Source organism: Anas platyrhynchos, chromosome 5 (genome assembly GCF_047663525.1).
Source record: "Anas platyrhynchos isolate ZD024472 breed Pekin duck chromosome 5, IASCAAS_PekinDuck_T2T, whole genome shotgun sequence".
In the NCBI taxonomy this organism is placed as follows: domain Eukaryota; kingdom Metazoa; phylum Chordata; class Aves; order Anseriformes; family Anatidae; genus Anas; species Anas platyrhynchos.
In genome coordinates, this window is record NC_092591.1 from 8,291,204 (window position 1) to 8,318,562 (window position 27,359).

At 43.8% G+C, this 27,359-nt stretch overlaps 1 long non-coding RNA gene across 2 annotated transcripts; it reads left to right on the top strand.

Moving 5' to 3' along the window:
• The first annotated feature begins 461 nt into the window (after positions 1–461).
• Positions 462–25,570, top strand: LOC140002570 (uncharacterized). Of its 2 annotated transcripts, XR_011809438.1 has the most exons (4): positions 462–2,444; positions 3,873–4,032; positions 20,933–21,036; positions 23,011–25,570. It is a non-coding gene; the product is annotated as an uncharacterized lncRNA (long non-coding RNA). The 2 variants fall into 2 exon arrangements; XR_011809437.1 differs by having other exon boundaries at positions 462–4,032.
• The last annotated feature ends 1,789 nt before the right edge of the window (positions 25,571–27,359 follow it).

A 27,359-nucleotide genomic window follows, 5' to 3' on the forward strand; every position in this document is an offset into this window, starting at 1 on the left:
TCCATCTGCTTTTTGTTTTGCATACATAGAAACTTCAAAGACGTCCTCGCTGTTTATTTTTATAAATGAATGTATAAAAACATGTATACCACTGTACAAATACACAATATTGAACAGCAGAGAGGTGTGTGTGTACATATACACTCACACATACATTAAATTATAGTTTGATGATGGGTCCAACACTTATTTATGTAGTAAACAAGCCCTGAGCACAGGGCACGATTCCTCAGTACCACCCTGATAAGAAATTGTATTTTTGAACAATTTGAACAAGCAGGTTGGGGAACTTGTTGTGGGAAGGACAGGAAAGGTCCCCTCCTGCTGGATGCACGGTGGTGAAACATCTCTAGTCCTGCTGGGGCTGCAGCTATCGTCCTGCAAACCTCGCTGCAGAAGCTGCACGCTGCCTATTTGGATGCAATGGCAGCAGTTTTCCTCTTCCAAGTACCATATCGCTCCCTGGCACATGTATTTGCCTTGGCTGAATCCCTCAGTGCCTTAGTGGCTGCGTGCAAAAGCTGTGCAAAGCCTGGTTGAACACAACAACTTCTGTACCTTGTACCTCTTGTGTGCAGGATGAACCAAAGCAAATCCTAACTCATCTCCTTGCAGCTGGAGTAGTGACAACTCTTCAGCACATGGAAAGGGGCCAGCTTCCAGACCAGCTCAGTTTTCCTTGTTTAATCTCTTAAGCACATTTTCAGGCTTAACCGCTTGAGTGGCAGAACCCCCATCAGCAATTTCAAAAAGCAATTATTTTGAATCTGTTCAGAAAATATTTTTATCTGCAAGATCCTGCCCCGCTACTGCATATTAGAAATGGTATGAATCACCCTGAAATATTAATTGATAAGATTTATGACCTTAGAAACATTATTAAGAGCAGGGTATAAGGCATGCACAGCTTTGCTCTGGCCAGGGGGGACCCAGCATTTTAATGAAGGAGTGTTAATCATCACAAAAATGGTGGAAAAATTCTTAGCAGGAAAGAAAAGTTCCATGTCTGATCAGTCATGCATTATGCCCTTCATGTAACACAAAAGAAAATAAGAAAATACAGAAGGTAGGTTATAACTCTGTAAATCCCTCCTGGAAAAGTTGCACTTCCAGAGAGTATTTTTCATAGCACTCTGCTCTTCTGAGCCACTATAGCAAAGGCGTGCGTGGCAGCTCTGCCTCCTCTCATCTTCCTGCTACTAACAGTTCAGTTTTCATGAGAACGAGCTATTGTCTGTAGTTATTGAATGACATTTAGGAAAATTTCCTTCTGTATTTTATTGTGCATGCCACGAAACTTCCACCATCCTCCACTGGTTATCGTGGTGTCGGAGATTAAAGAAACCCACTGGCTCGCCTAATTCACTCTGCCTGCCTTTCTCCTGCTCAAGCTTGTCCTATTTTCAGGAGTGTTTACCTGATTAGCACACGCAATTACTGATGTGTGCGTAAGGCTCAGCTTGGGCTGTGAATGTTCCCTGAACCTTTCCTACTAGATCAAAGCTCCCACGTCCTCCTGCGCCACATCAGTCTCCTGCTGAAGTCAGTGCGACTTTGGCTGTTAACTTTGGCCCGTGAGCACATTCCTGCAGCGCAGGATTAGGTGTGGGCTCCAGCGCTGTGCTGCATCAGGACGCAGAATCGGAGCCACCGTGTTTTTATATTATCAGTCATTTGTGAATTCCTTATAATTTTTTTAATGACTTTTGCAGAGAGCAGTCAGATGCTATTAAAGTTTTACTGAATTAAATTGGAGAAACTAATTTTGCTCTTAGTATTTTATTTCGGTGTGTAACTTGATTTTTAAGAAGCACTTTGTATTGCGTGGCCGTTTGCATTTGCTTTATAAGCATAACAGAAAGGTTTCCCTGGAGTCATGGAAAAATTGCCTTCTACGTCCCCTATCTAATTAGCACCATGTATGTTGCCTAACTCCTTATAATTCACTCCTGTGCACAGTATATAGAACATGATTGGAAAAATAATTTGAGGCAATGAGGAAAAAAAAAAATGCCTTTTGTCATGTATATGATACGGCCAAACACACTCCCAATCAAATTAGATTAAAAAAGAAAGGACAGCAGCACTAAGATATCTGGTGTTGAAAATAGACACCGAAGGCTTAATTAAAAACTGTGCCTGTGTTTTTAAAGGGGATTGCGGTTAAGGAGTAGCACTGAAACCCTTCTGGCTGAACAGCTCGGGGGCCTGGCCATGTCCCTGGCACCTGGATGGAGCTGCTCTGATCCCTGGGGACAGCCCTGACCCTGTGCTGGCGGATGAGCTGCTGAGTCCTGATATGTTCTGGTGGGTCGCAGTTTTCCAGGAGGGAGCACAGCCAGGCACAGCACTGCTAATTGCAGGGACGGGTCTGTCATCAGGACACAGTCCGATGAGCTGCTGCAGTCGAGTAAATCTGTGTATCGCCTCGCAGCGGAGGGGCGGTGAGTCTCTAAACCCTTCTGACTAGATCGTAAGCACTGTCTGAGCAGGCTCTGGGGGTTTCTCATTCGGTTTCTTCTACTTTTTTTTTTTTTTTTTTTTTTTTTCCTCCTTCCCTGTGGAACCCGGAGGACTAATGTGATTTGGAGAGAGAGCAAGTGTCGGTGGATTCAATTCTCATGAGTGCAGTGGAACCGAACTCCAAATGAAGAGGTTAACCCCTTACCCTCTGCACGTTCACTCGAGTTAATCAGATCATGTGTGCGCGAGCCGGGGCATGGCTACAGGCGAGAGGCTGGATTTTGTGCCCTGCATAAATTACACATGGGGACAGGCAAGGAGCTGAAGCCACCCACAGCCATCCAGTAGCTGCCCTTGTCACATCAGCCAACAGCAGCCGTTGCCTGTGCTGCAGAGCTGTCACATTTTCCTGGACCTGCCACCCCTTTGCTCCTTTCGAGTGACATGGACACCCCCTTCTCCATCTTCCCTATGGGGGGGTCAGCACTTGTTGGACACCCGAGCCTCTTGCCTTCAGATATTGCTTGCTGCTGGGCTCTTCTCTGCAGGGCTTGTCATACGGGTGTTTTAAGGTCACATTGCACTTCCTTACCAGAGGAAGAGAAGGGAAAAAATATAAATATATAGTCATCGCTGCTATACTTGCACTGAAAAAATAAACATTCCTTTTTTGTGATTCTGAGAAGATACGGTGTCATTTCCTCAAGGAGAAGGAGGGGGCAAGGGGACTGAGTACTTTTTATTGGGGGAAAAAAAAAAGAAAAAAAAGAAAAAAAAAAAAGAGTATATGTTCATATTGTCCAGAAATAAGGAAACTGTCCACCTTTTTCAGAAACCACTAATTTTTCATTGGAAAAGAAAGAAGAAAAAGAGAAATATACTTTTTTTTTTTTTTCTTTTTATAATTATTTTGGAGAAAGTAAGTAAATGCAGTACAACTTTTCCTCCCTGCATTGCTTGGTACCAGCCATCTCTCTGTTCTTGTGTAGATGCTCGGGGACCAGAGCCCACCCTCCCATCTCCTCCACCCCATTTGCCCTAGGTGAGAGCTGAGAGCTCTGGGAATAATACCCCAACACGTGCCTTACACATGCCTTCACACTCCCCTTCCACTGACACAGAAGCTGTGGTTTGCAAGGTCTGCTTCTGCAAGTCCACATCTTGGTGAATTCAGCCCAGTTGATCTCTCTTGCATCAAAATTAAAGTAGTTCTGTCCTCCCGTGACTTTTCTTTTTTCTTTTTTTTTTCTTTTTTTTTCTTCTTTTCTTCTTTTCTTTTTTTCCTTTTTTTTTTTTTTTATTTTTTTATTTTTTATTTTCCCTTCAGGAGGAAGAAAATCTGTCCTGAAGATATATTTCCTTTTCTTTTGTCTTTCCCAAATGCCCTGCCTCTCTGTTTGTTTTCTTAGTTGCAGATGCATAGGATTTAAGAGCTCTCACCTCCCGCTCTGACACTGGTCCTGCATGGTTCCTGTGCGGATGATGAAGCGTCCACCTCGGGTGCTCAGGTCACTCCGCCGCTCACTGGTGAGGTGCTGGAAGGCTGCTCTGTATTCGGAAATGCTGCAGGTACTTGACACACCAAAGAAGTCAAGTATGAGATGTTTATTAATTGGGAAATGCATATCTCATGTGCTGAAATGGAGCATAGAGAGGAATTAATTCAGGGTGCTGAAACACAGGCACTGCTGGCTGAACTTATTCACCTTTTATGATGGGAAGGGGTCAGTTGCACACCAAATTCCTTCCCGTGTTAACCAAATTGCCAACTGCTAGATGCACCTCTTGTTAAATCAAATCTTTCCTGCTCTACACTGCAGCTGTCAGTTCTTGAATCGAATATATCGAGTATTAAACCTGTCACCTGGGAAATCACATCAGTATTCTATTCCAAACATACCGTGGTTGTTTACCAATCTCCGAACTCATAAATAAGGAACACAAAATACTACAATTTGGGATTACATAAAATGCACCAAACACTTCTATAGTGAATTGAGGTCTGTTTTCCTGGTCACTCAAAATGGAGTTTTGTGCCTTCAGAGGACTTCTTCCTTTAAACTTCTCTTTAAAAGACACCGATAAAAGATCAGGTAGTGTGAGAGCAACACTGCTTAAATAACGTTTGCTTATTAACATAGTACTAATGGGCTGATGAGCAGAGCTCACTAGAAATTTTAATTTTGGCAGGAAAAATATGTATTATTATGAAATGCAACAAAATTACGTTTCAAGATTTCCCACAGATTGGGAGTAGGAGGTAAATGAGTGGGACAGGTCAGTGTGAAAATCAAGACAACTTTGGATTTTTATCTTTGGAAAATACAAACATATTTTAGACTTGTGCAGGCTGTGACTGCACTTATTATACACTGGGCTAAGAGTATCCTGCAGCCCTGCTTTCCTAATTTTCTAGATCAAGTATGCATCTTGGCTGCATGTCTGGATTTTCCTTCCATGGAAACAAGCATCTGGTAAGGATGGCTGTGTGTGCCATCAGGTTTCTCTTTGGGACAGGTTGGAGATGGGCGTTTGCACAGAGAAGTGTTCGCATATTACTCACCCTGTAAATACCTGAAATTCCTTGGATTACCCCAAAGCTTTGGAGGTAGTTCAGGGACTTTCAGGCTCCCAGTGGACCAAAGAGGAGGCTGGAAAAGCCCTGAAGGCAGTTTGCCAAGCAGGAAAATGGGCAGAGTGCTGTAAGTGATGCTTCAGGGCTGGCTGCTGCCTGCAGTCATCCTCAGCAGCATGATGAGATGATGTCCCTTGGGAGCAGCATCCACTCTTTTGCAAGGGTGTGGTTATTCTGATGAGGACTTTGGTGATTTAGGGCTTTTATTTGATAATATTTTACTTTGAAAAATTCAATGAAGAATTTAGAAAAAATGTAATCATTCTTTTTTAATACGCTGAGGCACTCTGGCAACACAGGGCAGAGGAGTATGAAGTACCCCTATGGAGCTGCTGTATTCAGAGACAGTGGAGGGCAAGGAGATCCCCGTGAACAGTATAAAAATTGGAAACAAGTCAAGGACTGGAGCCATCCACCCTTATTTCTAGCACCCTGACCCTCAGTGGGAAAACTGATTTCTGAAAATAACTCATTCTTTTTGAAAGTCCTCTCTTTTTCAGTGGAAGGGTTAAAAAACAAATGTCTAAATCCAGGTAACCAGGAGTGTGGTTCCAAATACTTTGCCTCCAGCCCCTTTCTGGTAGAGCTCCATGGGCAGCTTTTGAGCCGTGCACACTCAGCACGAAGCACTGCTGCGGTCACAGGCAGGAGCTGGGCTCAAGTGCACGGTCGGGCTGGGGCTCAGCAGAGTGGGGTTTAATTCCTGGAGCTGACATGGCTTTCCTGTGTGATTCTTGGCTGGTCACCAAATCTCCCTGGGCCTCATTCCCTGTCTGCAAAATCACACCTCTCCGACCTGCTGCCCCGCGGGGGAGCCGAGGAGAGGCTGCCCAATAGTACGTGTTTATAAACGGGGGGCTTGCCTTTTGGACAGGCCCCCCCAGACAATCTCGCAGCACCATTCGCAAGATAAAGCAGGCAGATTATCTTAAACGGTCTGGCAGATGTTGGAGAGACTCCAGCCATGAAGTGGTCGGGAGGTGCAACGCAAGCTGCTTGTGCAGCACTGAAAAGACTCGCTGTCCCTTTTGCAGCTCACCCCTGGTGAACAATGCATGATTTATTTATTGAGGAGCTGTTTCTGAGTCACCTTCTTTGCCACGTTATGAAAACACTGAGAAAGTGAGTCATTTGGAGGAACACAGCCTACAGCACTCGCTTCTCACCCTGCTTCCTGGAGCAGGAGGGGGAGAGCCCAGCAGGTGGGCTTGGAGGAGAGGGAGAGCAGGAGGCTCAGCTTATTTCTCTCCAAGGATTTTCATTTGACCTCAGGAAAGTCACGTAGCCTCATTAGGATTTAGGCCATAAACTGGGAATAGTGGCCTGGCCACGCACAAATGGGTGTTGTTTATGGGATGACAAAATTAGAGACATGAGACTGTTGGCTTCTGTGCTAATGGGGTCCTTCCAGGAGCCTTGGACAGTGAGGGTGGTGAAAGTGCAGATGCAGCAACTGGCTCTAAATATGTAAAAGGTGGCTAAAAAGACAGAAAAAGAAATCCATTCCCCGTTTTTTGCAGGTGATAGGAAAAGAAGCAAGGTCCTGACACTAGAACAAGGAAAGACATGGATTAATTGTTAGGAAAAATCTTCTGGAAGTGAACTGTCGAATGCTAGAAGGGATTGTCTAGGGAGAGGGTGGACTCCCCAGCCCTGGGATTTTAACCCCAGTTAGACGCACATCTGTTTGGGGTGGTTCAGGTGGAGCTGTTTCAGGCTGCTCTCTTCTGGCTGTGTGCAGAGAGGAGTGGGCTGCATTCCCTGAACAGGCTTAGCAGGTCCCTCAGTGACTGATGGCCTCAGCATATCCGAGTGCAAAGAAGGCAAGTATTTAATTTGCCTAATTATTTGCTTCATTCAGTTCTGTCCTGATGTCCTTTGATATCTTTCCTTCTCCCGGTGGCACAGGTAAGAAAGCTCAGTGCTTTGCCTTGTCTGTGTAAAATTTACCTCTCTGTTCATCAAAACCCTTCTTTGATACTCCTGTTGTTCCTTGCTGCCTTCCAGTCCATTTCTAATCATGGGACTCTCTCCACCCTTCAGGCATCATCTAGCTGTTTCTGGCTGCACATATTTGCTAATCAAGGTATTTGGTCATGGTTGGCCTTTGGTCTTCCCCTCTAGCTGGTGGGCTGTCACTGAAGTGTTCTGGCTTTTTGGCTACTGCTGCCATGATTTGGGCAGAGGCATTAGGAAGGCTGAGGCCCTGGAGCCTTCCTGAAGCTTTAATCTTAGAAAGGGGAGCCTGCTGCTAGTGAAGAGCAAGAAACACAGCACCAAGATGAAAGTCCGCCTCTGTTGGCTGGATTTCACTTCTCTCATGGTGTGAGCTGAAGCAAATGTCCCCTCGCTGTCCCCTCTGGCAGAGCTGTCCATGCCCATTCCTACCTCTGCCCTTCCCAACAGAGCATCTGTGTAGGCAGCTCCTCTTCTCCCATCTCTTACCTCTCCTCTGGGTGGCATCAGCTGTGGTTTTGCCCTGGCCAGACACTGCCCTCACGCAGCCACCTCCTGCCACCTCCTGATGCTCCCCATCCTGCTCTGCCTGTGGCAGACCCGTCCCTCCCATGCTCATCAGCCCACACCACGAAGGGCTGCAGCTCCAGCAGGACCTGGGAGATGCCAAGGGAGCAGCGTAGGTAACCCTGCTCTGCCAGGTCCCCTCTGGGCACATCAGCTCTCCCATCCTTGCCTCAGACTGTGAGGCAATATCTCCAGTCAGTCTTTTGCCTAATGAAGGTCTCTAAATCTCTAACTTCCCCTGCAGGGAGCACAAGGGCTGTCCACCCCTCTCTCTCTCCTGCTGTCTGACTTAGCAAGATGGTTCCTTGGGTCCTAGAAATTGGGTTATCAGTGAGCGGATGCTACTCTGAATCAGTCTTTCAAGAGGAAAAGAGGTGAGGCACCACTTCACATGCTGGAAAAGTCTCACCCATGGTGCCCTTGTGCTCCTAGGAACAATCAGCTCCCCAGCCAGGTTCTGGCCAGCACCAGCACCATCTGTTCCCAGAACCCGAAGGAGGTGAGGGTACCATCTGCAGAGCATCCCTGCCACCGATACAAGTTGAGACATCAATCCTGCTCTGCCTCTCCGTGTTGGATCTGGGTGTGAAGACAGCTGGTAGGTTTGGGTACATCTCTGCTGGGTGCATGGGCAGCTGTCACTGCCCAGGAACAGGCCTGTGGAAGGCTGCGATATTCCTTGCACGCTGGGCAGGGTCAGTTAGGAGAGCAAATAAAACTCAAAGATGTATAAAAATGGGAAAGAAAGCCCTTAGCACACAACATTGAGAAGGTTTCACCATTTCACAGATCGGCAGTACTGACATTTCCATCTGAGCAAGGGGATAGAGGAAGGTATCTTTCGGGAAAAGAGAAGAAAAACATCTCCTTTTCAGTTAAGTTTACAATGTGAGGGGTGATGGATGCCCTCTACATCAGCCACACACAGAGCTGGTGGGTGGAAAACCTCCAGGACAGTCACAAGGACAAAAAAAGTGTAAGCTGGGCCACATCAAACAGTCTCTACATTAGCATGTGGGGGTTTCCAGCCATCAGAGCTGAGAGCTCCTGCAGGAGTAAGAGGGAGAGTGTTGCAGACTGGTTTTAAGAAGGAGCTTGATGGATTTGCAGTAGTCTCCTGAGTCTTTCCAGTCCTACATTTCTAAGAAGATACTGGGGGGGAAGGGGGAGGGAAAAAGAGCTATAGGTGGGATAACAGAAGTGCTAAGAAACAGAGAGCTCTCTTTGAAAAGAGGCAGTGAAAAATTAGAAGTGTGGGAAGGGAGAAATGGAAGGCAATGGGATAAAATGAAAAAAAGAAAAGAGACTCCCCAAAGTACACCCGCCCTCTATCAAATAGTGCAGGGAATGCAAATCAGGCTTCGCTACTCCCCCTCCTCATTAGACAGGGACTTCCAGTAACACTGAGAGGCATATTTATCCCTTGGCAATGCAGCACACAAGTAACCTGTGGGAAATCACTGCCATTAGGCATCACCGAGCCAGGGCGTCTAGCAGGAAGGATTAGAGCTGGAGAGGGCTATCGAGAGCATCTGTGGTTATGTATGGATGGATAAAAATAAGCATTATAAACTCACAAGCTTCCAGGCACAGACAACCTCAAAGTCCTCAGGGCTAAGAAACTTCCCTTATAAATAGGTTAGTCCATAACTCTCTGTGGCATTAGCTACTGTCAGAGACAGGATACTGGACTAGATGGGCCCCTGGCAATTCCTCTGGAGAAAATATGTTTCCAAAATAAAGACCCTAAAAAAATCCCTGTAACAAAGAAGAAATTATTAAGTTGTTTATTAAATAAATTAATTTGAATAGGGAGAACAGCCTGTGCTTTGTTCCCCCTTCAGTTTGAACCGTGGGTCTCGGAAGGGAAAATGAAACCACTGCTCCGGGAAGCAGAGTAGTGTCCTCAGTGCCTGCTTCTTGCAGAATAAAAGGCCTATATTTAGAGGATTCCAAGTATTAGAGATATACTGAGTTGGCAACTGTTTTGGGCAAATTTCCAGACCCATCTGATTTTCCACAGCAGCTAGACATTTCGGTAACGTAAGAAGTTGCAAAGAAAGCTGAAAATAGTGGTTTGCTATCTTTACAGCCCAACCTGCCACATTTAATACGGTTTTGAGAGGAAATCTATGATAGGATTTGATGCAATTGATATTAAACTGCATCTGATTTTAGAAAGGGTGTGTTTTCTTGCATATATCCACACACACGTAGGCACATCCACACTCTGAATGCGCATACCCTGCGCGTGCAGGGTAGGGCATCCAAGCTTTTCTACTAGGTTCATTGCTTGTCTAATTATGCATTCACATTGTCTTTTGACACCTGTCTGTCTGTCTATCTAGCTATCTATCTAACTATCTATCATGGGACTGCATGGGTGTATTATAGCAGAAGTTAGGCTCTAAATTTGTGCAGGATGTAGCGCCTTTGGTTTAATAACTCTAATAACTATGTTTTAAAGGAGAAATACAGATGCATGAGGCTATGATAAAGGATAGCAAATGTTAAACCTCAGTGAATCACTGTAACAAATACAGAGTCCTCTAGTCAATAGTTTGCAGATACCTCAGGCTGATACGACAACCATGCTAGGTACAAATTGCATCGTACTTTAAGAGAAGTAAGTGGCTTTTATAGCTACCTTCCAGAGTATCACACTGGAAATAACAGCAATTTCTGTTTTGAGCCTTCCATCACCCCATGTAGTCTCCCTTCCTTCCCTCCTTTTTTGATGGATCATACATTTTGCATAGACCATTTGGGTTTGTGATTCCTATGCTTATAGTCTATCTAAGATGAAATCTTTGCACAGAGGGAAATTACAGTGTAAGTTTTTTTATTTCTGCATCAGTCCAAAGGCACTTGTCCTATCTCTTCAGCTCTTTTTAGTGCTAACTTTATTATGAAGGGAGAACTGAGGTGAAAACTGAAGCTAGATTCTTACTTTAGCATTTGTCTCTATGCCTTGAGTTTCATACATAATAGCTGGCCACAACTAAAGGTTTCAGACCAGCAATGGAAAACTTTAAGCACAGCAACTTCAGTCCAGTTTAGGTGGCATGAACCTGGGCTGCAGTACTTTCAAACTGCAATAAAGTACCTCAGATACTGCCTCATATTAATAAGGGTGTATGGATTTAAAATTAGAAAAAAAGGGAATACAAAAAGACCCAAAGTCAGAAACACAGGTGCAGCTCAAAATGCACCAAAGTGTTTCATGTAAAAAAATCATTGCTTTGCTTGGTGATATCTCTTTTTGGTCATGCTGGAGTTTTCCAGGAGTTGCACGCTTCTGTCCTGGTCTGTATCAGCCACCTCACCTGAGCGTTGGTGCACACACGGGCTGTTGTTATTGCAGACTGGCTGTTAGAAGTGGGCAGAGAAACGCAAGGATAAGTCAGACAGACTGTCAATAGATACGATATCACAAGCACCTGAAAGTCACTCATTCCTGAGTGGCAGGGCTTGCTGTCGGAGTCCCTGCCGGATCTGACAGCTCACGGTGCCTGCACGCACAGTGTGTTTCGGCAGAAGTGCCTCTAACAGCCAGCAGCTCTAGGAGCTGCTTCTCAGGCTCTGAGAAACTCAGAAAATTCAGCAATGCTCACAAGTCTAGGGTTCCACGAAGTCAAAAGAGAGAGTGGTGACGCATTTGAGAGAGGTGTTGTTTTTTCTGTGTGGCCCATGAACAGCAGGACTCGTAGGGCTTACCTCCAATGAGCTTTGGAAAAGAAATGCCCAGAAAAGTCTATTACCAATGGCACATATATAATAAAGGTGTTACTGTTAATAGAAATCTGATAAAGATTTTACCCTCTCATTACCTAGGAACTATTGTGGGGCAATCACTATCTAAAAATTATCCTCATTCTATCATCCTCTAGGATATACAGGTTGAGATTTCCAAACTATTCATTAGTTTTAGTGCAGTGCGTGAGCATAGCATGGGAAATGAAGAAATGTGTTTTTTCTTCAAACATTGCTAAAAAGTTTTCTTTCATCCTATTTTTAAACATTTTGGTAGTGCTTTCTAAATATCATATGAAAAGAAAACCTGGCAAATTGCAAGAAACAGCATCTTAGATCAGACCCGTATTGCTGAGTGATTTGAGCAAATGTATAAGTGGAAGCTTCTCTTTTAGACAGGTTGGAGATTAAGACCTGACCTTCAACATTGCTCAGCGGCAACCAGTTCAACAGACTCAGACTGTTTAAGCTAAGCAATTACCTGGACATTAACTCCTATCTAAAGGGGATAGTTGGAAGCCAGGATTACTCCACCTCCTAGAAATCACTTCATTGTGAGTTCCTTGCCCTATTCATCCCTGTTAAGATTTGTTTCTTTGCATGTGCTCTTCTGGAGCCCGATCTTCTAGACTCAGGAGAGGACCCCCCTAATGCATCCATCTGCACCGTGTAACTTCTTTTAGTGCCTTTCATGCTGCTACATTTTCCTAATGCCTCCTTCATTATCTTCTATTTTTGTCCTATTATTTTTCTTAGGGAGGAACATGTTCTGATTCTAATACTTTGCAACCTTTTAAATAACACGACCATTTATTTGAAGTCTGGCTCTGTCCTCTGAAGCCACTTTGTGAAAATGATGATCTTCCATGTCCCATTTGCTGATGAATCATATCTGAAACAAATCTTTCTGACCAGCAAATGAAGTACTTGGGGTTAATCTTTTCTACTGATTTTCCGATTTATTCTTTGTGTGTTTAGCATAAAAGTGAGGGGACCCCAAAAACTTTGTTTCTTTTGGGAACCCGACTTACTCATACTGGCTTGTGGCAGGCATGATTCTGAGGGAGGCAGGAACCCAAATTAAATAGCATGCAGTAAAACACATTGCCCAGGCCTCTAAGCTGAAAGGGCTTTCTGTGCTCTTACAGGGCTGAACACTGCTAAATTCCAAGGAAAATGCAGAGCAGCATGGAAAAAAGGGTCAGGAGTAGCAAGGATGCTGCCTGGGTTAATGTATATCTTCATGTGCTTGCCTCCCTGTTGAGAGTGCCTGTGCACAGGGACATATTTGTGCATGGATGCAGACCCCTGTGCCTATGTTCTTCTTGAAGAAAAGTGCCAGGAGTACTTCTCCTTCATTTTGCCTGCCTGTGCTCAGCTCCTCTCACACAGAGCCGCTGCTGAGGCTCGCTGCAGAGCTCAGCCCAGCCCGTGTGTGCACCTCCTCGCACCACTGCTGGCTCTGCGGTGTGCAGTGCTCCCCGCATTACGCTCAGGTGGCTGCGATTTGATCTCGATAGCCCTCTCAGCCCTGAAATGGCATCTGCAGCTTCCAGAAAGCACTCCTGGTGCCACAGAGCTCAGGGCCAGGAAGCTGCTTCGCAGCAGAGTTTTCTCACAGGAAGGGAGGGAGGTGTCGGCACTGACCTTGCACTGATGAAATCCATGGCTGATCCCGACAAGGTTCAGCTCCTGCTGTATTAGCGGTGAAGCTGACATCCTCCAGGTTCCATGGAGCATGACTGGGAACGGCATGAACTGTGGAGCCCAGGAGAAGGAAGCACAACTAAATAAATACCCCCTTTTCTGGTGCACAAAGGGGGAATTGATACCTCAGTCAAAAAGCCAAGTGCTGCTACAGCAGTTCTTGGTTGTAAGCATGTGTTTATTGGCTTTAATAAAGTGTCAGAGAGGACGCCTATGTAGATTTGTGGAACAGATACTAAAACAACCTTTGAAACGATTTGTTATGTATGGTCAATGTAGCATGAGGAGCCCTGTGTCTTAAATAACAAATGGGAGCAAAGATGCAAAATATCTTGCTTCGAGGTTTTATATCACAGCTGAAAACTTCTCTCCCTCTAAAGGAGAGTGCATTCACCAAGCAGATCTGACAGATCCTGATAAGGCACTGCACTGTGCATCCCAAAGGGAGGTAAGCTGTTCCACAGGGACATATTTAACCCTTTGATTTGATGAGGATGCAAACCTTCACCTGTGTACATCTCAGACCTCCAGAGGAAATTGTGGGATCTGCTCAGTGAATGTGCCTTCACTGCACATACCTAGCATGAACCTGAGCAGAGTATGTGAGCTTGGCATCCCTCTCAGAGCAGCTACACCAGGCTTTCTCCAAGCTGTCGATGGGAATAGTCTCCTTGTGACAAAATGAGAAGAACAAGCCCTTCTGACTGCAACACGAGACTGTGTGCTTGAGTTCACTCAGTGAAAAAGGGAAGGAGTGATAGAAAACATCACCTATGCTGCTGTTCTGACCTGGCTGCTCTTCTGCAAGTGTATTTGATGGAGCCATCAGTATGGTGCTGCTACAAAGATTAGTGGAAACAGCAAGTGTGGAAAATATTTTCTACTGACAGAACAGCTAAACTAACTTTACACTTGAAATCTTACCTCTCGCATTCCCTGACTGCTGGGATTTAGGTTGTAATCATTTCATTTCATTGTTTCTAATACTTTTTTAACTTGAGGTGCGTTAGATGAGTGAGATTGAATTGGGACCTTTGAGCAGGAGTCCTACCCATGCTGAACACTGCAGAAGTTGGTGAGGAAGAGCAAGGCTCTTGTGAAGATGGATACACTATAAGCTCCCAGGCCCCTCTGCCTGTTCCTGCCAGACACTGCACCAAGCTTGGGATCCAGCATGGGTGAGATCTCTCCTGGCTGGTTAAAGTCAATATAAGTCTGCACAGCTGCTTGAAAGGCAAATCCCAACCCAGCCCTCAAACTCATCCCTGCTTCATCCATGAGTTCATGCTGCCTGACTAACCCTACCAAACAGTAGCGTGGTTGCTTTGCAGCTGGCTCAGGCTTGTGAACCAACTCACTGTCTGCTTTTTAATGTAAACAGTGAGCATCCTAAATGAACACTGTGAACTGGAGTCTAGTGAAGGCAGTTGGAATCTCTCAGCTCAAGTCCAGTGCTCTGCAGCATGGGACTAGGAGTTTCTGTTTGTTCTTGAGCCTACAAATGCTGACTAGCTTCACCTGCTGCTTAGAGCAGCATTTTGCTGCACAAGCCATCATGTCAGCTTTAGAGTCATGGTAATTTCCCCATGGCAGGCGGAGGAGCTAGCCCTCAGTGAGGGCTGCAGTCATGTCATGCTTCGAACATAAGCTGATTTTACTTTGGAAGTGAGAAACTGCATTTCCTGGCACCCACACACTGAGCATCCTCTCCTCTGCACATACATGCAGACAGTTTTCTGCTTTGGATTCTCTGTGTTGAGAATAGTGATAGTCTGGTCCTTTGTTCCCCCAGATTTGTTCTCTGCAGGGGATCAGCCATTTCCAGCTCCTTCAGAAACAAAACATTTTTTTCCCTTAATCCTCGAGGGCTGCAGAAGTGACAAAGCAGTGGAAGATAGGAGTGAAAATTTCTGCCAGCACTCATGCAATTAATAAGCCCTAGTTCCAGAAGCTTTACCCTAAAATACACAGTCAAGGCACTACCAGCATTTCACTACTGATCTTCTAACCCACCTGGGTCAGGACAGGAGGTTGTGAAGCACAATGCCAGAAAGAGCATGGCTTGACTGTGAGCCAGGCTGGAGATTCAGAGCTGGTGGCTGAAGTCTCATTTCACCACAGGTGGGAGAATGTTACATGGAAAGAAAGGAGACCTGGTGCACGCTAACCGTGGGTGTTCATCTCAGTCATGGGGAATTACAGCTTTCTTCTAAAATTCTAGAGAGATTATTTGTTTGCATTGCCTGAGCAGACAACATTTGCAGAATGGAGGCCTCTCTTACAGTGACAGACACAGGCTAACAAGGTGACTGTTTCAGGAAGCTGCTGTTGTGTGAAGCAAAGTGGCAGTAATTAACATTGTTTTGCTTTTAATTAGAGCAGTCACTATTGGCAAGCCCTCTGGTCTTATCTAAGGAATTTTCAGCCAGTCACTATATCCGGGTGAAAAGCAGATCTTCAATTACAGAAGCTTTCCTTTTGAGATATTTGGAGTGTAATTGCCTTGCTCCTGTTTGAGGGTTGGGAGGAAAGCCAGCCAAACCATTGCTCAAGCCACAGCTGCTTGGAAAGCATTTTGGTGAACAGTTTTCCTCTATGGTTTTTGTTGCTGGACTGTTTTGCATTTATGGACTGATTTTGGATGGTAGTTGAGAGAGAAGGCAGGAGAATGGTGAAAAGCAAGGGCACAGCCTTGGTGCTTATTCTGGTGGGGATTAAGGGATTTTATCCATCACAGTGGATGTACAATAGAGGTGGCCCTGCTAATTCAGCTCTATAGGAGCAGTTCTCTTCTGGCTAATTTACCAGCTCTGGGCTAGCCAGGAGCTTCTGGGACTTACATGAACAATGGTGCATAGCACACATATTCCATAGGACAGAAAAATAAAAATAAAAAATAAATTAAAAAAAATCCTGCTTTGTCTCAAGCATAACTAGTGACTTGACCTTGTATTTTCCATATCATAGTGCTCTACAGTATCCGAACACAATTTTAAAAGTCAAAAAAAAACAACAACAAACAACACAAAACAGTTCTCTGCAAAAAGCTAACTGCTTGAAGGCACCCCATGGTCAGCAATCATCCTTAATCAATGCTGGAAGACAGAAGTAATTCATTGAAACACCATTCATTAATTAGAGTTTGGCCTGGACCACAACAGTATGGACTCTGAACACATACATTTATTTCCATTTGGTTGCTGAAGGATACGTGAAGAGGCTAGTGACAATTTTTGAAGATGGTTAAAAAGGAAGGCAGCTTGCTGGTGTAAATGCATTAATTATTGAGACAAATTTAGCTGGCTGGAACACTGCATAAATCAGCAAATGATCTGAAACTTTTGTGGAATTAACTGCATGTGTCTTTGCAGATGTCAAATTTCTGAACAACAGAGCTCTGGAGCTAGGAAACATGAAGGCTTCCCGAGGAAGACCTGACTGCCAACAGGTTCCTGATAATGCAGATTGCAATAAGACAGCTAATTTCTCCTTAAAAAAAAAAAAAAAAAAAAAAAAAAAAAAAAAAAAAAAGTAAATGTAACTGAGCGTCACTGTTGAAATTGCATATATTTCCCACTTGTTACTCTTATGTGAAGATGTATTGCAGATATTCATAGATCCAGAACAGACAAGTTTACACTAACCCAGACAACATGACCAGCTTGCCAAGAACTTGAAATCATTGTGGGATATCTAGTAACGCGTTATTACCACTTTGTGGTGGCTGAATCTCCCAGGATCTTTCATCCCTCACTTTTGTCAGAATCTAAGTAGAGCGTTCCTGTTCTGGGAAGTTTTCTGAGGCTGCTTCGTGGTGTTGTAGATGAAGCCTGCCATGATTTATTTATTTATTTATTAAACCTATAATTGCGTATTGCATTTGATGATAGACATCCTTATGAAATAATAGGCAATGGAAACAAATTGAGGGTTAATACATGGTCAGACTCTGAAATGGAAGAGGTAACTACATGCCTGATGTTAAAGGCCCATCTTTTTGTACTGGTGTGAAGATGGCATCAGACTCACTTGTGGTAGTGCTTTATTTGCACTTACCCTCACACAGATGTAGGAAATCAAGCACAGGGATTAACTTTACCGTGACTGATTGCCAGCCAATTTAAGGTTTCTTGTGCTGTCCAAATTCTTTAATTAATACTGCTTTAGCTACTTAAGGAAGAGAAACGTGGATGTTTGGGTTCAATTCATCAAAGTACTTTAACATTCATCTAACATCAAGCACACAGGCAAGCTGAATTTCAAGGTTCATGTCTATAGAGCCTCATGAATAGGAGATGGATAGATCCATATTCATCTAAACCGCTCCCTCCTTCATAAATAGTTGTTAAATCAGGCCCTTACTGTCAAATTCTTTACTCTGAGGATTCCTGAGATTTCAGCTAAAGAGATGCCCACATAACCCACGGTGAACGTGCCCATCAGGCAGTGGATGTGTGCAAGGCTGCCTCAGCCAGTGTATCTCATTAGTAGAAACAAGCAGCTAATGTTTTGGTTGTGGAAGTCTTCAGTGAAACTGAGATTGCTTGGGGAGGTCAGGGAATCTGCCGCTTGGGGTCCTTAAGAATGACCTCCTGGACCAGTGCAGGTCAAGCTGATCCTGCGTGACAGCAGGGTGATGGACCAGATGACTGCCAGAGGTCCCTTCCCAGGGATTTTGTAGTCCCAGAAGAGCTGTAATCCCATGAATAAAAGGTCAAACATTTTATACCTCATAGTGCATGCCCTGTAATGGAAGAGTAATAGGCAACTGTTAAATCAGTTTCTATTGATAAAACACCAACTATCACTTAATATTTTAATTTGTAGGTATGGATTTCACCATAAGGTGGAAACCACTAGAGATAAATCTCTTTCATTTTTTCTTTTTTTCTTTTTTTTTTCTTTCAAACATGCAGCGGACAGTTTTCGTCCTTATTTCTTCACGACCTGAATAATCTGATTGTAAAAAGCAGTTTCTTATAACCGTAAATTTTGTGAAAAACATGGATCTGATAGAAGAGCTTCTATTTCTTTGTTGGACTGACAGCGTGCTCCCTCATACTAGCTGGTATTTTCAGATTGATTGCTGGGAGCAAGTTATACATTAAAGGAAGAAGAAAAAAAGAGAAGAACCTGGAGAGACTGATACCGCACATCACATCACGGATACACAAAGTTGCATCGCCAGGAGAGGCTGACCCAGCAAATCAAGAATTTTCGGGTGAATTAAATGCACCAAGTTTTTTACAAGTATTGGGTATAGGACTCAAAAAATAATTTATTCCTTTTTTTCTGGAATAACTCACGAATGATGTACTTGTGATACATGCTGACAGGATGTAGTCATATGTCTCAGGGACAGACAAATGACTGAAAAAACCTTCCCTGCTACACAGTAATTACTCAGCTTGCATTTACATGGGAGATAGGTATTAGCTGAGTGACTACAGCTTTGCTGCATGGAGGTAACTTGAAAGCCAGCCGCCAGTTGCAAAAGAAGCAAAACTCCCTCAAACATTCCTCACTCTGGCTCCTGACAACATTGCACAACCAGGATGAAATTTGTCTGATATGAGAAGCATTGAGCCTGCTCCCAACCTGGGGGAGAGGCAGTGCAGCCACAAAAGGTGGCTTCTCCTCTTCCATCACCCCAGGTGGATCTTGCACACTGTCCGGAGGTAGGCTGGGCTCAGGAGACCTCTTGGGCATGGGCTCACATCAGTTTGCTCGCGTCAGTGGGCTCGCATCAAGGCTTTGAGCCAATTCTCACCCAGCATCCAAACTGATCAAACTGGACTCTCACACAAGTGAGACTTGGAAGCGAGCTCTGGTGTATAGCTGGAGATAAACCAGACCTTGCTTTGTCCATTAGTGCAAAGAGATGACCCCAGTCTGCCTCAGGCCCTGCCATAAAGCCATGGAAGTCACAGAAGGGCATGGAGGGCAGAAAATTTATCTCTGAGGATGGGGAGGATGCTTTGACACAGCTTGCTCACAGAACTGCTGTGAGCATGGCATTAGGCACGTCTCACCAACAGACACATGGTGTTTATCTCAGTTGCATGTCTGTCATCTTCCTAGTGATTTAGGGACCCAACTTGAAGAAAGGATAGGTGAGGTAATTCGGTGAGTCAGGGAAAGGCTGTGATTGAGTGGATCTGGCGTGCGAGCAGAAAGCATCACTGTCTGTGACTGGTCAGCTTCTATCTTTCTTGGAATAGCATCTGAGAGCTGAAAGGAGTGACTTCCACCTCCTCTGACTTCTGGCGGGCTGACCTCAGAAGGGAGTGGTAGAGAAACCATCTGGGAGTAACTGGCTATTCAAAACGCATCAAAATCCTAACCAGGAAACTTCCGGAAAGGGTTACTGGGGAGGGGACAGGGAAACACCCAGGACATTCAGAACCAGCTAGCCAGTGAACTTGGAAAAGAAACAGCAAAGCAAGGCGGTCTCTCCTCCACTAATCAAGAGAAAAGAAAGAATTGAAAAACCCCCTGGAACTGATGGAAAATCAGGTCAGGAACAGAAATATTCATGCATTCGCACTACTGGAGGGTAAAGAATTTCCAAACCCAATTTCTTTTGTGGAAACCTGGCTCCCTAAGGCTCTGAACGAGATGCAGAGAATGTCCCACTGCATGTGGTGTGCTGGTTCAGGATCCCTGCCAGGGCAATCACTCCCAATAACAAGCAAAGCAAAACCGAGCTGCCAAGTTTCAAACGTTCATGGGAAAGGCAGGCTTATGACTGTAGAGAGTGCAATGAGGAAGCATGGGTTCATTTACTTCCAAATCAATCTGACTGTCCTCGCTTGTTTTGCCTCAGATAACAGGTTCGAGACCAGTTTCAGGGAAAGTACATCTAGAGTTTAAGATAAGGGACAGCAGATTGATACACCATGGTAGGTGAAACCCATGGAAACAGGAAACCATCTAGGGGACCGTGGGATGTGATGCCTCAGTGCTTGTGGAGTCCAGAAGCAGATGCGAGACCCTTCTGTGGAAAACAGCCTTCAAGTCTGTGCCATACATGACCTTTCCTTGATCCTCAACGCTCATTCTTTCTGACTCTTTACTTCCCAGGACCTCATTAACTCTGTCCCTTCTTATTCATGATTATAGTTTTCCTGCCAGTCTGCTGGCTGATGTCATCTTATGTGGGCGATCGTCTCGGTTCAGGCAGAGGTTGTGCTAGAGATTTCCAGTCACCACCAAGCAGCATCGCTGTGAATCTAAGGGAGTGCCAGGCTCTGCTCAGCCCCAGAGCTGCCCTACAGAGGTGTGGTTTCACTGTGGTTTCAGTGATTTTCTGCACTGACACCTCTTGGTGGCTTTCAGATCCTCACTGTTGTTTACCAGCTCATTGCAATGTATGGGAATGGGCATCCAGACAGCCTGCCTCATCCCTAATCTGCCCTCTGACACTCCTTTTGAAATACATTTTTGGGTGATATTGTGTCTTCTTCACTACTTTAGCCTCACTGCTGTGTCAAGTATTGTGGAAAGAACAGAGGAGGAAACTTTCTTATTTTTCAGTGCCCTGTGTCAGCCTGCCAGCTGAGTCTAGGAAGACTTAAAAAGTTGAATAAAATACTCCAAAGTATTTTGGGTATACCATCTGTATTTTAATAATAATAAAGCTATTAAAATAATACACTGAAAAAATAAAACAAAGAAAAAATATATGTCATTCTGTTATCTACAGGCTTTGTGCTAAAGATGCTCTGTGCTCTGAGGCTCTGTGCTCTGAGGCAGCTGAAGCGGTGTCTCTGTTTTGACAGCACAGAGGTACCCCAGCCTTTGTTAAACCTAATTGAACTTTTATTTATCAAACTTCTTTTGATTTTGCAGCACTAGCAACTGTTTGAGTTCCCTCTTGAATAAAAGACTCCCTTTGTCTCGATGTCTTCCTCCGATGTGATGAATCACGCCGTGGCGCTGCCAATCTCCCTCCGGTGAGTACAGGGTGCTCAGGCCACCCTGGGGGGTTGTCAGCTGGGAGGGGAGAATTTATGAGTGCATGTGCACATGGGCTTCTGCGCCCTAGGAAATTAAAAAAAAAAAAAAAAAAGGACTAGGAGCAAGCCCTGAGCAGTGATGCTATTGCCAGCACCTGGCAAACCACTTGTTTTCGGCTCGGGAGCTCACGTACCACATGTTCCAAGGTGGCAGGTCCAGGCAGGAGCAGGGAGAGGTCTCCCCAGCCCCATTGCACCCAAGGCAGACACCAAGCTGTGACTCAGTGGGCAAACACAGCTGAGCAGCGAAGCCTCCGCTGGCCTTGCTGCTAATCCCTGAAGCTTCTGTTTGCTTCCCGAGGGATTTAGCAGTGAGGGAATAACCAGGCAAGGCAGGAGAATGGCAGAAAATGTTTGTCTCTTTTTGATATAAATATAATTCCAGAACAGCTGACATTACCACAAGAAGGAAACAGCAAACAAACCGAGCTATCGTAAAACTGTCATTAAATAATAACAGTAATAATAAAAATATTAAGCTTTCCAACTTTTTTTTTTTTTTTTTTCAAACAAGACAGGAGCATGTACCAAGGAACGATGCTGTGCATTTTAGGAAATAGCAGTTCTTGTGTCTCCCTGGTTATCCTTTCTTGTGTCCCCTTGGGCTCTTGTGAGGCCAGCACCAGACACTTGAGAAGGAGGCTCTGAAGAAATCCCACTGATCTCATGGCCCAACTTCTTATTTTGCAAGTGAATCCAGCCCTTGGGAATTGAGAAAAACAATGTGAAAATCAATTTCTTCCTACTTTGTTTTTCAGGACATGCTTTATAAACTTAGAGTGCTTCTCTGGTAGAAACTGCTAAAGATGCATATCATGTTGGCAAAGGCACACAAAAATGACCCTGTAGTCCAGCTTCTGTCAGTGTTGCCACACAAAAGCAAAAACTCCCTCACCTCCAAAAAAAAAGGCACTGCTTGAAAAATGCAGTCCTTCAGGATGACATTACATTATCTAAGGTAGTATTACTGCCTTTTGTGCAATAATCGCTACACGATATGGAAAGGGAAAACAGGAAAAACAGGAAAAAGAGGAAAATCTTTCACTATATCTTGTTTTAGACATTAGGCATAATTTCTTTATTACTTTGTGCAAAAGTTCTGCATAAAATTGCCTGGCCTGGAGACACTGTGCATTACAGGTTTTGTAAATGTTAAAGGGCCCACCTGAGAGCCCTGACTGTTTTCACAGCGATAAATATAGGCAGAAGAATTGTTTGTAATGAATATCATTCAACAAACTGCATCTTCCATTTGTGAATCGTCCACGAAGAGATTGTAATTTTCTTGAGCTGTTTGCTGAATCACTTCTGGAAATCATTCTTCTCTGGCAGCTTCTTGGAGAGCAATTTGCTGGGAGCATTTCACATTCAAAGTTTGCAACTTGAGCTATTTTTATTAGGTGTGTCTGTTCCCTGGTAGGATCTGTTCCCTGGTAGATGAGTGTGTCTCTTGAAGTTTGAATTTCTGTTCTGAGTAATACCATTCATACCATATATTTTCTGTTCTGAGTAATACCATATCTGAATTTTGATGTTCTGAAAAAGTGTCCTGAAATATTTAAAATTTGTTTGAAATAGATTTGCTTTTTGGCTAACATTGGGAAAACATGGAAAACAAAACCAGCAAGTCTGAGGCAAATTCTTTAAAGCATTAAAATGAATATCCTGGCTGCTTCGAGTTCCTGTGTGCAGGCCCTGTATTTTTGGTGTAATGACTGATCTGTGATCAGAAGCATCTCATTTTAGGCCCAACAGTCTTTGAGAAATGGTATTACTGAAAAGGTAGAGATAAAAGCAAACTTGCCAGAGGTCAGGCATAAGCAGAAAAAGCTAACTCTGGTGATGATCAGATGCTTCACATGTCTTATTCAGAGTTACTGAGTGCTTGACCCTGATCTTATTCAAACACAGACACTGCTGACTTGGGCAGAGCCTTTCCTGCTGTCCTTCATCTCTGCAAGCAGCAAACTCATTCCTAAATGTACCTCAGCTGAAACAGTTGACGGGCAAGAGATAGCTGGAAATAAGATCATCTGGGGAGAACATCCTGCCCCTACGTTTTCCAAGAAAGACTTCAAATCTGAGGCTGTAGTGCTGGATACAAACAGGAGAAGGATTAGAAGACAAGATTCATGTTTTTGTTGGCAGTATTGTATAAAATCATTCCGACATGGTTTATACTGCCAAGGATTGTTTTCATTTGGGCTGGGCTTGGTGTTTCCTCTTTGTGTCCTCACAGTGATGGTTGAAGGTGAAGGAGGGTGGGGTGTGTGGGAAGGGGTTGGGGTTGTTTTGTCCTCACCGCTACTTGGTGCTTCTCCAGGCCATGGAGTGCCTTGGAGGAGAGATGTCCCTGAAGAGCTGAGGTGAAGCCAAGGGCCAAGGAGGGTGTTCATACAGACAAAGCTCTCCTCTCCCACACATCACCCAATGCAAATGGCTGCCTACAAAACCTGCTTTTTGTGGTGAGACAGCTGAAGGAGGGCAGCCGACAATGAGACCCACAGGCTTGTTGATCTGGAAAAGACAAAGCCTTTTAATACTTGCCTCTATGCCTTTTTAATCAAGGCCAGAGCAGGACTGATTTTTCAGTCACAAAAGAGTATTGACAAGGCCTCAAATAAGCCCAGCAAAATCTGTTCAAATAAAAGTAAGCATAGAAGAAATAAGTGAAAATTGAAGGGTTCACAGAGTGTCTCATTCAATCAGGAGCTAGCGTTCCCTGAGAGCCCAGAGCCTCTCCAAATTAACCTAACAAAGACAAGATGCCTCTGGCATCTCTCCTCCACCTGGAGAGGGACAGAAATGAGCCTGGCACCTTTCCAGAAGGAGCAAGCTCGGGGCATCAAGTGGTTAATGGAAAATCCTCATTTACAGGTGATCAGGGTTCAGCCCAGAGCTCCTACTAGTGGATACACGGTTGGTCTTCTTCAAACCAAAGGTCTGTAGTTAAAAAGGCAGACAAATGAACTGCTTTAGCCCAATAATGATTTCATAAATGCACGTGTTTGAGTAATGATTCCCTGTATTATGCCTTACTCCCACTTGTATTAAGCCATCACGCCTGGATAATCTAACACTTTGCATTAAGCCCTCCTGGTTCACCCACTCTGAGCTGAGAAATTCTGCTAGTGTTCAGCAAATCGCTGACCCCTATCAAGTCCTTACAAGTACAAAATCATTCACTTTATTTATATAAGTCATCCTCTAGGCCAGATTTATAGGGCAGACAAAGTAAATGCACCTGTGTTGGTGGAGCAGTAATTTTGTTGTGTTATGTCAGGGGGAGTCTGCTTAAAGGCAGCGACTTTCACGGACAGCTTGAATGGGGTTTGGCTGCAAAATGGTGCAGCTGGCCAGCAAGCAGGGGTGAACATGAACAAGGCTCAGTCTGAAACTGGCTTTTGCAGCTCTTCTATTTCTAATAACCTATATTTAAAAAGGAAAAAAAATAATAATCCCATTTTGAAGAAGAGTGGGGAAAAAGCACTCATTGGCTGCATGAGGATTAACAAGGTACTTCACCTTAATAGAGGGGAGGAAATCTTTTTATGGAAAGTACAGTGGGGAAGATGACTGTTTTCACTTGCAGTTGTTTTCTCTGCCTCCCTGTTGTTCTTTTTTTCATTTCTTTAGAACAGGCTCAGAAAGTGGTACAAATCGTATGATTTGCTAATATGCCAGCCTGGTGAGGGGAGAATTTTTAGTGGTCTGCAAAGAGAACAAGTACAAATCCTGTTATTTGTTAATCACTTCTGTATGCATAACTTTCAACAACTATTTAAAAAAAATAATTTTCCTTTTTCTCCAAGGATTTGTGTTCTTTACATCAAATTCCTCCCTGAGCCTAAACCTGAGGGGCATATAAAAGATAACACTCACAAGGTATGATTTATGGTCTTCAACTTTCCATTTGGAATCTGGAAAAGCATCTTAAGTTCCCTATCATGGAGAAGGAAAAAAAAATAGTTTTGTCTAAGTAAGCAGCTTCACACACATTTACCTCTTAGCATTACTAAGAGGAAGCGTCACTCCATGGCAAGTTACAACAGTGCTATCTGCAAGGGAATGGATCAGTCACAGAATAAGCCCCGGCTTGTCACAAACTTTTGGTGAACCAATAAATGGCCAGTCTCAATGCACTGTGCTTCAGCTGTTATGCAAATCTATCAATAAATAGGCAACCTGGCATGATTCATTCTTAGTCACCTCATGTGTCAGCCCAGGAGATAGGAAACCACTTAATGAAATTAACTACAGTCATACTTTGACTTTATTTATTTTTTCTTCCTGATATAATATCAACTGCTTGTGATATTGTCAAGTTCCTTTCAGTTTTTACATGGTGTGAAGGACCATTAAATGAGGCACTTTGCATAGATAAGGGAAGGCAGCTTGTGATCTGTGTCAGACCCAAGTGTGATTCTGGGTCCCACTGGACCCCAAGTAGGAATCCATGGATGGAGTATGATGACATGGGGATGTTTCTGAATGTAGTGAATCAAAAAATAAAATAAAATAAAATACAACAGTGTATTTTGTTTTTAGTGAAAGTACTTCCTTTAGCTTGATGAAGTTGGGGTTGTAAATCGGTTGTTCTCTGTGCAAATAGCTTTGTTTATTTGTCATGATATTTGTATGTCACAAGTGTTATATGTAGGATAGAAGATTTCATTTATCTTCTGGGAAGACTTTATTTTGAAATGCATATCATCCAATCAGGGAGTATAAGCTTTGTGATTGAAGTCACCAATTATAAAATCTGGATACTGAATACCTAAAGGTTACAGGCTTGCAAACAGGCAGCTGATGAGAAAATATTGTGTGATACTAGTCACTAATCATAGCCTGCTTAAGAATGACATTTCCAGGAATCAGGATCAATTTGCCAATGATTCACTAACCATAGAAAGAGCAAAATTCATAACATGCATTATTTGAAATGAGTGTTTTGATCAGTTCAGTAAGTATCAAGAGCTGTTTCTCACTGGTTGCAGAGGAGGGAGGAAATCAAAGCCATCTATGTTTTTCATAGAACTCATTTTTTGCAGTTAGCTGCTGACATCAAAAGTTTGTCAGATTGAGATGGAGTCTTTCTCCTACAAAATTAAAAAATTGGTCTATATCATATCTAGCCATGTTGTGTACAGTGAAATGCTGGCCCCACTGAAACTGGTGACAAAATTCCCATTCATTTAACCTCATGTCAGAGGATTGATTTTTATTGACACTCTGGAGAGCAATTAATTATTTACCCATCAGCTTGAGAGAGCATTTTGAAAGGATTTATTTAAGGTGCTGTTCTTTAAGAATCAGTTATCTTGAGGCATCTGATACCTTATACATTTCTCTGTGCTTAAATACCTTCAACTCTATTAGCTCATGTTTTTATTCAAGAGAGGAGATAGATAGGTCTCTTCAGCTGGCAATGCTTTCAGAGTGTGTCAGGCCAAAGGGAACCTAATTAGAGGGAAGAGAGAAAAATGTGGAAATTACTGTTTGCAGAGGGCACTGTAGAGAAGAAACTTCATTGTGAGCAGCTCTCTCTCACATTAAACATGCTGAGGCTGTATTCTTCTGACCATAAGATTAATGATGCCAAGCCAAACATTATAGTCGTGTCTCAAGGGTCACAAGCAAACTTCTTCTTTTATCATCTGTTCCTCATTTTACCGGCCACTAAGGTATTTACTTAGGAATTAGAATATATCCAGGTTTAAGTAGATTAAACTAAAAACATGCCACTGTTTACTGGATACATCTGCTCTCATTAGGGTAACTTGTTGCTGTTGGCATGAAGTGGTTTAATTAAAACGGCAGCATAGCTTTCTGTGGAATCAGAGCCTGGTCCCGGTGGGGCTCTTCAGACAGATTTGAACAACCAGTGCCCATCATGGGGGTTGCAGAGAGACCCCAGGGCTGCCCACTCCCTGTCCCCCCTTCAGAAGGAAAGTGAAGCACTTGCACCTCTCTTCCCTTCCCCAGCTATATTCTAGCCCTACTTATACGATTAATGATGATGAATGTTGTGTATTTATTGGTGGTTTAGGTGTGAGGTGCATCAGCTGGTGAGTTAGCCAAACCTGCTAGAAGCCCTGGAATAATGATGCAGCAACCAACTCCATAAGCAATGAATTTGCACCTGCTTAATACTGAAGCAAAGTCCAGAGGCACCATCTCCCCTGTTGTCCATGTGGTTATCACAGAGCAGCTTCACAGAACTGCCAATGCCTCAAAACTTAGATGGGTTCCAGAAAATC